The sequence below is a fragment of the Leucoraja erinacea genome, chromosome 22 (assembly GCF_028641065.1).
Source record: "Leucoraja erinacea ecotype New England chromosome 22, Leri_hhj_1, whole genome shotgun sequence".
NCBI lineage: Eukaryota > Metazoa > Chordata > Chondrichthyes > Rajiformes > Rajidae > Leucoraja > Leucoraja erinaceus.
In genome coordinates, this window is record NC_073398.1 from 10,979,415 (window position 1) to 10,992,024 (window position 12,610).

Genomic DNA, 12,610 nt, shown 5'->3' on the forward strand with positions numbered 1-12,610 from the left:
TTGTGTATTACTAGCATCTGTATTCTACATTCTATAATTCAGCATGCACTTGTCTGAAGAAGGCAACTGACATGTTTAAGAGGTAAATGGCTTTGCCGAGCTGGAGCACCTGAGGCAATTGAAACAAGTTGCAGTCGATGTAACGGCCTGGTCAGTCCCCAGGGGACGGCTAATTCACAGAAACTTGAGAAAATGTGCTCCACTTTATGAACCCTTGCAGGCAAGCTACAAGTCTGAGACTCTGTGAGATTGTTCCCTGCTGTTTGTACATACCACCGAAGGAGGAAGAGGATTGTGTTAAAAGCTGTGTGTGGCATTAGATCGCAGGTCCCTATTCTGTACCACAACATGCATTTGGCCCGTGGACCTGGGTTCAGAGAAAAGAAGAAAAATATTAAATGGGTTGCCAATTCCCCTCAGTGTAGTGCAGCCAACTTGCCACATTCACCAGTCTGGGGAAGATAGCAGCTGAGCCGATATAGTGTGGAAAGGAAAGTGTTGATCAAACCAATGCCACATTTGATATATGTAATGAAAGTCAACCCAACAGAGCATCAATGTTGACTTAGCTTTATTTGAGGCAGGTGTTATGAACAGAGCAAACTTTGATCATATTCATTTAGTTATTCATCACAATGGTTTATAGCCACACTGTCGGGGACAGTGGTCTGTAGCAGGAGAGGTGTGGACAGTGCAGACTTGTACAGTGACGGACCGCGGCGTTCAACTGAGACAGGTCTGAAGCCACTGTCCAAGTTGGAAATAACATGTTGGTAATAACATTTCAATGGGCCCACTTGGAACACTGGATTAGTTTTTATTAAAATTGTTGTCTATGTACATACTGTATTTGTACTGCAGGCAGGAAACCAGTTGCTTAGGATTTATTGCAATCTGTGAATGCAGAGACTTGAAGCAAAACAATTCATGTTGTGGAACCATGGACATTTCAACCTTACATCAGATGCATCTCAGCTATTTTTTAAATCCTATCGATAGGACTAACATTTGCAGCAAAAAAGCAGGAAAACGATTGTAAGTACACAGCAGTTTTGAATTAATTGAAATGTAAAGTTGTTTATAGTACGTGCCCCCAGACGGATAAAAACACCTCTTACACTTTCCAGTTCAAACGTCAATAAATCATTTATCATAGCCTGAAAAGGGAAATTCCCCCCAGTACAAAACTAAGAATTGGATTTTCAATTAAATATTGATATTATAATACTGATTTTTTTCAAAGCAGGATCATAAACCAGATTAGGAAAATGGGATACATATCATTGCTATATAGGAAAATTATAGTGGCTATTGAAAATGTTGTCACTTTCACACAATTAAGCAAGAATCTTGTGGGTTTTTAGCAAGAGTGCCCGGGAGTGCCCATTGCTGACAATAGGAGACCTGACCACTGAGAGGAGAAGCAGGAGGATGTAAAAAACCACAATGTGCTGGAGGAACTCAGGCAGCAACTATGGAGGGGATGGGCAGGTGCCGTTTAGGGTCAGGAACTTTCTAACCCAACCTGAAACGTCACCCAACCATGTTCTCCAGAGATGCTGCCTGACCCGCTGACTTACTCCAGCATTTGTTTTGTTTATTGTAACCGACATCTGTATAGCATATATCTAAATATAATATCAATATTTTTCTGCTAGTAGATGGATGCTATTTATTTTCAAGCAATCTTCAGCCAACAACCTTTACCTGGCACCCCTTTCAAACCAGTCCTAAAATAGCGCCATGGTCAGTCAAATTTCTGGTCAGACAGTCCCAGAAAAGTTTCTCTCTGAATCGTATCAAACTGAAGGAAAAAAAGCACCAGTGGCTGACTAGACAGGTGGAAACATTTGAGAATCAGAAATGGATAGTTAAGTCAATAGATAAAAGAGATGATGAGAATAAAATAATAAGAACTATAACAGTAAGAACCTTTCCAAGAACATTTAAAAAACACATGGATGGGAACCTAGATAGGAAACGTTTAGAGGGATATGGGCCAAGTGAAGGGAAATGGGTCCAGTTTAGATGGGGCATATTGGGCAGCATGTATGAGTTCGGCTGAAGAATGTATTAAGGTGCTCTATGACTTTATCCATATGAAAAGACATTAGCTAAAATAAATATTTCCACTGGACCAGTGTGACATTTGTTTTCCATCTGACTTATTTTGACACTCTCACCTGCTCATGCTTACAAATAGAGTGTGTGCATCAAATGATGGATATGGTGTTAATCATATGAACTTAGTATCACATTCTGACCCACTGACACTGTCAGCTTCGGCGAGGCAGGGGCGTACGAACCATGGCTACTGACTCCACAGGGTCTCCAGTATTCAACTGTATATGGTGCACCTTGCAAGGTGACGTGGTTGAAGAGAAGGCGCCCTGCTTGCCACTGATGTAGAGGAACCGGCCTGGGCAAATAATAGGAAGGAGGATTGAGGCAGGTTCTTGTGAAGACAATTAGTGGTGTGGGATCAGACTGAAGGTTGATGGGGAGTGGTTGGGCAGAAGACAAGCTGCAGGGTATCTGAAGATCACCTGTACAATAAAACATGCGTTTACACTGACAAAGATGGTGCTTGGTATACGTGGCTATAATAAACCAAATTCTGAACCTAAAAATCGGTCGTGAGTCAAACCGAAAAGTTGTAGAATAAATATCACAGTGAACAAAGGACAACGCAATTACTTTGAAGCTTCTTGGTAACAATATTTCCCTCCCATTTGAACGGACGTGGAGCTGCTGTTCATGTTTAGAAACATAGAAAAATAGGTGCAGGAGTAGGCCATTCGGCCCTTCGAGCCAGCTCCACCATTTAATATGATCATGGCTGATGATCCAAAATCAGTACCCTGTTCCTGCTTTTTCCCATATCCCTTGATTCTTTTTATCTCAAAGTGCTAAATCTAACTCTCTCTTGTAAAAACCCAGTGAATTGGCCTCCACTGGCAGAGAATTCCAAAGATTCACAACTCCCTGAGTGAAGATGTTTTTCCTCATCTCAGTCATAAAAGGCCTACCCCTTATTCTTAAACTGTGACCCCTGGTTCTGGACTCACCCAACATCGGGAACATTTTTCCTGCATCTACCCTGTCCAATCCTTTAAGAATTTTACATATTTCTCTAATATCCCCTCTCATCCTAAATTCCAGTGAATACAAGCCCAGTCGACCCCTTATTTCATCATATGTCAGTCCCGCCATTCTGGGAATTAACTTGATGAAACTACTCTGCACTCCCACAATAGCAATAATGGCCTCCCTCAAATTAGGAGACCAAAATTGCACACAATACTCCATGTGCGGTCTCAACAGGGCCCTGTAGAATTGCAGTAGGACAATTGCAGTAGGACCTCCTTGCTCCTAAACTCAAATCCTCTCGCAATGAAGGCCATGGCAATGAAGGCTTTCTTCGCTGCCTGCTGTACCTGCATGCTTACTTTCAGTGCCTGATAAACAAGCACAGCCATGTCCCTTTGCAAATCCCTTTATCCTTATCTGACAGCAATAATCTGCCCTCCTGTTCTTGCCACCAAAGTGGATAACCTCACATTTATCCGCATTATACTGCATCTTCCATGCCTGCCCACACACCCAACCTATCCAAGTCACCCTGTAGCCTCATAGCATCCTTATCGCAGACCACACTGCCACCAAGCTTTGTGTCATCCGCGAGCTTGGAAATATCACATTTAATTCCACATCTAAATTGTTAATATATATTATAAATAACTGGGGTTCCTTAGTGAAGACAGAACCAAAGTACTTGTTTAACTGTTCTGCCATTTCTCTGTTTCCCATTATAAATTCACCTGTATCTGATTGTAAGGGACCTACATTTGTCTTCACTCTTTTCCTCTTAACATATCTAAAGAGGTTTTAGTCAGTTTTTATATTCCACACAAGTCTTCTTCCATGCTCTTTTCCCCCCCTTCTAAATTAACCCCTTTGTCCTCCTTTGTTAAATTCTAAATTTCTCCCAGTCTTCCGGTTTGCTGTTTCCTCTGGCCAATTTATATGCTTTTTCCATGGATTTAACACTATCCTTGATTTCCCTCATTAGCCACGGTTGAGCCGCCTTCCCCATTTTATTTTTTCACCAGACAGGGATGACAATTTTTGGAGTTCATCCATGCGGTCTTTAAATCTTTGCCATTAGTCAGGACAACAGAGACTATAACTTTCAATGGGGCTTGTAGACACAAATGATTGGTGTTAGTACAGTACAGGACAGAGAACCTGGACAAATCCCCTGCTGCATAGAACAGAAACGTTTAAAATTAAATAGCCATAGAATAAAATGAAGAAACTTCACAATCATATTCATGTTTTCAGCCTGACTGTTCCAACAGAGGAAGATGGAACTGAACCTCCGTTGACCATCAGCACAGATCCCGACTTCTGGCGTGATGGAGAAAGGGTCACTGCTGAAGCTGCTGAGTAAGCTGGACCCTAACACTGGCCTGAGCATTCCACAACCTTTGACACGGGGTTATGGTGATCAACCCCCTACAAGAAGAAGAACAACAACTGTCCTGAAGCCACAGTTGGTTGAGTAGCGGTTAGTCATCAGAAACTGTAACTCTCACCTCATTCCTCGAATCAAACTATTTTGCTAAAGGTTGGACAAAGACTGTAATGAGATCTGTATCTGAGTGTCCTTGGTGAAACTAATTACTGATGAGTGGGGAGGATGCTTGGTAGCGCTGTCAACATCAGATTGCAGGTGAATGAGATGGGTTGAGTGGGTAGCAATTGTCCCAGTTGCATTTTTCCTCTTTTCTGTTTCACTCTGAAGTGAGATGCCCATCAGATGTTAATTGCATATATGTCACAGATCCAGATGTTGCAAGAAAGGCCAGTTACATTTCCATGAATTCCAATCCCAGAAGGCAGAACTCTGGAAGGGAGAGGACTGGGTGTGGCAAAGTGCGGGAATAACTCAGCGGATCAGGCAGCACCTCTGGAGAACATGGATAGGTAGGTGACGTTTCGGATTGAGACCCTTCTTCCTGAGTGCAGCAGAATGGACTCATGACTTCCATGAAGTTGATGAATTCAGATGTTGGTAACAAGTCGGTTTGCGCACAGCCTTGAGTACTGAAAAACAGCGAGAGATAAAGAGAGATTAATTTACCATTTGGAGAGTGACATCAAATGTCTGTTTCAGCAGGAACTCTACCGGTTTCTTTCATAAAAACTGACATCTTGCATAGGATTATTTTATTCGTGATCATTTAAAGCCCACTTTCCTACTTAAAAATGTAATAGAATTTAACGTTAGATCTATGTTAATGTCAAACCCAATCTGACTGTCACAATTCTCTAAACTTTTAACTTTAAACTTCCTTAACACAGACACTGTGTGATTGTGAATTTTGAGGATGAATTATTGTTCATTTACTGTCTGATACAACTAATATCTCCATAGATGCGGCCTAACCTACCGAGTTACTTTAGCACTTTGTGTCTTCTCCATCTGAATGATTGGAATACCATATACAAATACTAATACATACACTTCATATAATGTGTCCCCGCTGAGTTTCTCCAGCAATTTTGTGTACCTTCGATCTATTTCCTTCGCTCCATAAATGCTGCTGCACCTGCTGAGTTTCTCTAGCAATTTTGTGTACCCACTTCATATAATAGTCTGATCTCAAAGACCTTCCCAACAAGATTAAACTAAAATAGAATGATCTTCCAGTATTTATATTCACACAGAACATGGAACACTCCGTGCTATAGCAGACAGATCTTGAGGGCGTTGGCAACTTCTCAGTTGGCAAGTTTGTAGGTTAATTTGTTTCTGTAAATTGCCCCCAGTGTGTAGGATGGTGCTAGTGTAAGGGGAGATCGCTGGTTGGCGCAGACTAGGTGGGCCGAAGGGCCTGTCTCCACGCTGTATTTCTAAAGCCTAAAGTAAAGCTGCAAGGACCCAAAAGGTTACCGTGACAATGGGAATGGTGCAGGGATGTACCTGAGTAATTCCCATCTATTCCCATTCACCAATTGTACGCCGGGATTGCCCTGGAACAAGGGTCATTTCAGGGATCATCACGATGAAACTGCCCGGACTCAGGGAGAGGTTGGGCAAACCTGGACAATTTTCCCTGGAATGCTGGAGGTTGAGGGGAGGCCTGATAGATGTTTATAACATTATGAGATGCATAGATAGGATAGAATCTTTTTCCCAAGGATGGAAATGTCAAAGACTAGAGAGCACTGCTTTAAGGTGAAAAGGGCCAAAGTTTAAAGGAGATGCGTGAGGCAGGTTTTTTTATACACAGAGGTGGGTGCCTGGAACGTGCTGCCAAGGGTGGTGATGGAGGCAAATACAATAGTTGCATTTAGAAGACTTATGGATATGCATATGGATATGCAAAGAATGGATTATGTGTAGCCGGATATGAGTTCAACTTGGCATCATGTTCAGCACAGATATTGTGGGCCAAATGACCTTTTCTAGAGCTGTACTGTTCCATGTTCTATGACATTGTATATTTAACACAGCTGACGATGTTTTCGTCCAAGGATAGGCACAAAATGCTGGAGTAACTCAGTGGGTCAGGCAGCCTCTCTTGAGAAAAGAAATGGATGACGTTTCGGGTCGAGACCCTTCTTCAGACGCCAAAGAAGGGTCTCGACACAAAACGTTACCTATTCCTTTTCTCCAGAGATGCTGCTTGACCCGCTGAGTTACTCCGGCATTTTGTGTCTATCTTCAGTTTAAACCAGCATCTGCAGATTCTTCCTACACAACTTTCTCGTCCAGCCTGCCCTGGTAGCAGTGGACTCGGCTGAAACCTGCAGCTTCTGATCAACATTGCTCTGTAATCTGGCCATGATTAGTCAGCTGATGGGCATCTGCCCTTTGCCCTGAGACACATGCATCTGCCCTTTGCCCTGATACACAGTCACATCAAACATTCCAGACAATTGTCACCCTGCCCATCAAGCCCATCCTTCCAGCATCAATCTAAGTTCAGCAGTTAATTGTAATTGTAAATGCAATGAATTTATTAGCCAAGTATGTAAAAAAATATACAAGGAATTTGATTTGCCATACAGTCATATCAAAAAAGCAACAACACACAGTTACATACAAATTAACATAAACATCCACCACAGCGCACTGTGATAGAAGGCAACAACATATTATCTTCTTCCCTCCTTTTCTCCGGTGGTCCTGAGCAAAGGGGCCGTCAGCTCCACGATGTTAGGCCGCAGTGCGGACGGAGATACGATACGGAAAAATCGCATCTCCATCATGGAAAGAGATTTTAAAAAGTGTCCCCCACCCCCTACATAATCCAAAGCTAAAGTCACACTAAAACATACATTCACCAATTGACTAAAAATAACAAAAGAAGAAAAGGACGAGACAGACTGTTGGCGAGGCTGCCATCGTACAGCGCCACCCGGTGGTAACAAGTAATTGCTGGAGTAAAATTAAATTTAAATGGGTTAGAGTTTATGCCTGGAACACGGTATTAAGTTACATGATTATGTTGATTGTTGTTGACCACTGTGTCCTGCAGTCAGTGCCTCGGAGATTATATAGCACCATAAAAGCTGTCAATAACTGTAATTACTTTGGGAGAACTGTGCAAATAATGAAGTAGAAGCTCTTCCGTAAATTTGTTTTTGCTATTTAATGAAAAAGCCAATAACGTATAAGACCTTGTAAATTAAGCATCAATATATTGATTGATACATTGCAAATTAGCTCCGAGCATTGATCCCAACAGTGCCACGATGGAACTTGAGGTGAATCAACTGATCTTCTCATCCCTTTGAGCACCATTACACTGGTGAGGAAGTGGTACAGTGCTTTGTGAATGAAGTAAGATGCACAAATGTACAACAACTGAAGTGTTTGTTTGGTGAAATCCACTGACTGCAGAAAAGCCCCATAACCTACAGTATATCTAAGCTTTGCTAATTGTGTAGGAACATCACATTTTCTGAAATTGACTTAAATAATCAAGTGATTATTGACTTCAGGAGGTCATATAATGGAGAATATGCCCCAATCTCCATCTAAGGGGACAGTGTGGAGAGAGTGTCCAGCTTTAAGTTTCTGGGCACTCACATTTCAGAGGACCTCACATGGTCCACCAACACCGCTGCGCTGGTCAAGAAGGCACAGCAACGACTGTTCTTCCTGAGGACATTAAAAAAGACTGGTCTGCCCCAACAGCTACGGACAACTTTCTACCGCTGCACCACAGAGAGCATATTAACGTATGGCATCTCTGTGGTATATCAGTTGCACGGAGGTGGAGAGGAAAGCTCTTCAGCGCGTCTTCCACAGAGCGCAGAAGATTATTGGGACACATTGGAGAGCATCTACCACACACGGTGCCTGAGGAAGGCCGTCAGCATCAATAAAGACTCCTCACACCCTTGTAATGGGCTGTTCGAACTACTTCCCTCTGGCAGACATTACAAGGCCTTCTATGCTCGAACCTCCAGACTCAGGAACAGCTTCATTCCCAGAGCTATAGCGGCTCTGAACCGGCCCTGCTGAGTGCCCCCCACCCCCCTGGACTGTCTCCCTCGGATGGTCACGTCGCACAGACACATCTGCACTTTAGTCTGTTGAACTGTTTTGACTATTTTACTGTTCTTTTTACAATCCATGTTCTCGGGGTATCTAAATCTAAATTGTATTAGTTATTTATGTTATGACATCGGATGGAAGCTGCATACCAAATCTTGTTGCGCTTATGTGCAATGACAATAAAATATTATTATTATTATTATTATTATTATTGCTGACACAGTGGCACAGCGGTGGAGTCGCTGCCTTACAGTGCCAGAGACCGAGGTTAGACCCTGACAACAGGTGCTTGTCTGTACAGAGTTTGCTCCTTCTCCCCGTGACCGCGTGGGTTTTCTCAGAGTACTCCCATTTCTTCATACTCCAAAAACATGCAGGTTTGTAGGTAAATTGGATTGGTATAATTGTCCCCAGTGTGTGTAGGATGGTATTACTCTGCAGGCATGGCTGGTCTGCATGGACTCTGTGGGCTGAAGGGCCTGTTTCTGTGCTGTATCTCTAAACTAAACTAAACTACTGAGCATCGCTATAACATTGTTGTCAGTGTAAAGCTGCCCTCCCACAAGCAGAGTCAAGCCTCTCTGCAGTTCATACTGTAGCTTGCAGCCCAACCTATAATTAGAGACATGTTGCCCTTTCCCATTTTTAAAGATGACTTGCTTGTCCTCGCCTGACATGGGAAGTCAGTGTGACCTGAAGGGGCAGATGGAATCTCTGATGTGGCATTTTTGAAAATTAATTTATTCACCAAGGTCCTCAAATGAAATACACTCAGAGCAAAGTCATTAAAATAAAAAGATTCTGCATTAATTTAGTATCTTTCACGACATCCCAAGGTACTTTAAAGCCCGGCAACTAGTTTTGAAATGTAGTCACAGTTATGATATGGGAATTACAGCCAGCCTGTTCACAGTTCGCTCCCACAGGCAGTGATTTGATAATGACTGTATTATTTGTCTTGTTCATGTTGAATATTGGGCAGGATACCATGTCTCTCCTCAAGAGTCAGGAGTGTTTTATTGTCATATGTCCCAGATAGAACAATGAAATTCATACTGGTAGCAGCACATCAGAATATATAAATATAGTACACTGTAAACAATATAATAAATGAGAAAAAAAAAAGTTCACTCTTTGTGTATATGCACACGCATACATACACATGGTTGTGGTGTTTAAGGGCAGTCGGGAAGAAGCTGGTCCTGAATCTGGACGTTACAGTTTTCAGGCTCCTGCACCTTCTTCCCGATGGCAGGCTGCTCTTCGTCTAAACCACTTGCTGAAGTAGACCATGAGGAAAGCATTGTTCCATTTCTCATTTACTGACGTTTGAGGGGGTGCAATTTGAAAGCCCAGAGAGGCAGATGCTGGGCCAATTAATGGTGGTAGTTGAGGGAAAAGATGATCAAAAGACATCACGTTCTGGGGCCAGACAATGTTGGAATCACATGTTGCTGGGAATATTTTGGGATCATTAGCACATATATCTGTGCATACGGAGCCTTGAATTTATAATCTTATCCTTTGGTCACTCTTCTCCTTCTCCAACTGTGAACTCCCCCCCACCCTACATGACTTGTATTTGCTAGAATTTAGAAGATTGAGGGGGGATCTTATAGAAACTTACAAAATTCTTTAGGGGTTGGACAGGCTAGATGCAGGAAGATTGTTCCCGATGTTGGGGAAGTCCAGAACAAGGGGTCACAGTTTAAGGATAAGGGGGAAATCTTTTAGGACCAAGATGAGGAAAACATTTTTCACACAGAGAGTGGTGAATCTCTGGAATTCTCTGCCACAGAAGGTAGTTGAGGCCAGTTCATTGGCTATATTTAAGAGGGAGTTAGATGTGGCCCTTGTGGCTAAGGGGATCAGGGGGGTATGGAGAGAAGGCTGGTACGGGATACTGAATTGGATGATCAGCCTTGATCATATTGAATGGTGGTGCAGGCTCGAAGGGTCAAATGGCCTTCTCCTGCGCCTATTTTCTATGTTTCTATGACTAGCAACATCCTCGTTTACATCCTCTTTTGAAACCATAACCGCCTCTCCATTGTAGCCATAGTTTCAGTTGTCAACCCCAAAAGCACTAGAATTATTTAAATAAAACATTATGTCCCTCCCCCTGTCTCTATCTCCTTCCTCTTAATGTGATCTTTGTATCTTGCCTCTGTAACCTGTATTTTTGGTCACCATCATAATATTCGATGTGCTTTTATTTGTCAAATATTGTGTGATAGCATTTCTCTGAGGAGAAGAGGGATACCTTACTACATGAAGCCGCAATAAATGCCAGATGCTGTTGCTGATATCTTGACCTGCATTTTGAATCGAGAACTCCAGGAACATGATGTATTTTGTGTGGGAATGAACTGCAGATGCTGTTTTATACTGAAGGTAGACACAATAAGCTGGAGTAACACAGCATCTATGGAGAAAAGGAATAGGTGATGTTTCGGATCAGAACACTTCTTCAAACTTTTTAAATAAAGCATTAAGGGTTCCAACCCAAAACGTCACCTATTCCTTTTCTCCAGAGATGCTGCCTGACCCGCTGAGTTACTACAGCATTTTGTGTCTATTATGCCTTCTGTAACTGTTATGAATATTAGACTGGAAATCATGTTCAAAGCATTATTTTTTTTAAAGTGTAGAATTTATTGAAGATTATTTTTGAGAATGAATGAAGCCAGCGACTCAGTCACCACAAATTGAATACATTCTATTGAACGGACGAGGAAAATATTAATTGATTTGCTGTGTTATCCTAACATGCACTCTGACCTCTTGTGCTCCTGCCAGTTCTATTTAAAAAGCTCTTGCCTAAATCCTCAATTCTTTATTAACAATTGAAATGAACACTGGACTCGGTGAAATAATGAAAGTGGAATATTAAACCGGACACATAATACAAGTGGGAAACAAGCGGTGGAATCCGGAAAACTGCCATGGAAAGTGATACAGCTTATTCCTTTTTTCTTCATGTGTCATGAATGTTTAATTCTGTTTCCAAAAGTATTTAAATATGCATGGCTTCATAACATGCAGTGTATAATATGCACATATCATGTGCACTTTTATTTGAAGAGTTTAGCATCTCTCAGCTCGAATGTGCATTGGGAAATGAACATTGATGTAAATTCGCTGCCTGTCGCCCAATGCAATTTTGTAGAGGAAGTATAAATGTAGGTGATTTTGGTCTGTTGGTATACAGCCTCATGCAATGGCTTGGCTTGTTATCAACTCAGATGCCCAGAGCAGTGAACCTGCATCACAGCGCGAGGAATGTGTACGGACTGATGGCTGTGGGGGCATGGTCTGGACATTACAACCACTGTGCTGGAGTAAAGTGCTGAAGTTGTTGCTTGGAGCAACCACTGGGTCCACTAAAGTTCACACTGTTACCAGACCCAGTTAATAGACTTGCACACTGGCTGAAGGCTATCGGCTCCTGGCGCAGAGGATTACTTTTCGTTGGGCCACAGTCCTAGAGCTGTGTCATCCACTAAAGGGCCGGGTCTGCCCGTGAACAGAAGGTGAACAGCAGTCCTCAAAGTTTTTTTTTGGAGAACATGATCAATCATTGCCTGTTATAAAATCTCAGTCCAAACTTTAGTTTAGTTTAGTTTAGAGATACAGGCCCTTTGGCCCACCTAGTCTACGCCAACCAGCGATCACCCCGTACACCTGCAATATCCTGCACACTTCGAAAATTTATAATCATTACCGAGGCCAATTAACCTACATGCCAGTACTTCTTTGGAATGTGGGAGGAAACCAGAGCACCTGGAGAAAACCCACGCGGTCACAGGGAGAATGTACAAACTCTGTACAGATAGAACTTGTAAGTCAGGATCAAACCGGGTCTGTGACGATGTAAAGCAGCAACTCTACCACTGTTCCACCATGCCGCCCCTGTAGATAAAGACGTCTCTTATTTATCCACAGATGTCTGCCTTTGTCATAAATTAATAAGCCAGAGGAGGTAGCTGATGGCAGGTACTAAAACAACATTTAACTTGGGCAGGTACATGGACA

At 42.4% G+C, this 12,610-nt stretch overlaps 1 protein-coding gene across 1 annotated transcript in view; it reads right to left on the bottom strand.

Moving 5' to 3' along the window:
- Positions 1-554: 554 nt before the first annotated feature.
- Positions 555-12,610, bottom strand: part of LOC129708036 (potassium voltage-gated channel subfamily A member 3-like) — a 109,342-nt gene continuing 97,286 nt past the window's right edge. The window contains exon 4 of the mRNA XM_055653578.1: positions 555-5,109. The gene's annotated coding sequence lies outside the window, so the exon portion shown is untranslated. The remainder of the gene's footprint in view (positions 5,110-12,610) is intronic.